We start from the raw sequence: 826 nt of genomic DNA on the forward strand, positions 1-826 counted from the left end.
TCTTAGTAAAAACTGAAAATGTGAATGATTTCCTCTTAAACACGACTTATTGAGCTATATGTCAGGTAAATTGTTGGAAGGAATATCTATGCAACTTCACTCTATTTTTGGAGGGTGAAGTGGGGAGGGAGGGACCAAGGATCCACCCAGCTCCCCTTAATAACCTAGTCGTTAATACATTGTGTTCTGAGGACTCATACAACCTGACTCCCAGAGTTCACTAAATTAGAATGGTAACAGAAAAATGAATTATCCAGTTGACTACATCCTTGCACATAATGGAAATAAATGTTATGGGCTAAATTAAGAAGCAAAAGATACAGGTTCTATACAAATCCATGTGTAAGGAAACTATTGGGATAACATGAAAAGTAGCAAGTAAGACCACAGAGCCAACACAAAACTAGAGGACATGCTTGAGAAGCAGTGAATGAATCATGAAGCTCTGGGTCACATCATTTTAAAGCAAGCATTTGAATTCTGTAAGAAAACTTATGGGGGAAGTCTAGAAACATAATTTTCCAGCCATCTACCCATTGGTCAAACCAAAAACTGGGGGGGTCATTTTTTGTTTTCCCTTCTCTCTATATATCCAATCCATCACCGTAAGAAAAATGATTCCATCCATTTAACTTCCAAAATATCTCTCAAATCTTCCACTGAATTCTACCTTCAATATGTGGTCCTGCCACCAACATGTCTCACTAGAACAACCACGACAACCTCCTAACCCTTCTCCCAGCCTTCACTCCTGCCCCCTCCAGCCCATCCACATAGCAACTAGGGTGATCTTTTAAAAATTTGAAGAGTCCTGTCCCTTCCTGTT

The sequence above is a fragment of the Propithecus coquereli genome, unplaced genomic scaffold (genome assembly GCF_000956105.1).
Source record: "Propithecus coquereli isolate 6110/MARCELLA unplaced genomic scaffold, Pcoq_1.0 Scaffold416, whole genome shotgun sequence".
Classification (NCBI taxonomy): Eukaryota; Metazoa; Chordata; class Mammalia; order Primates; family Indriidae; genus Propithecus; species Propithecus coquereli.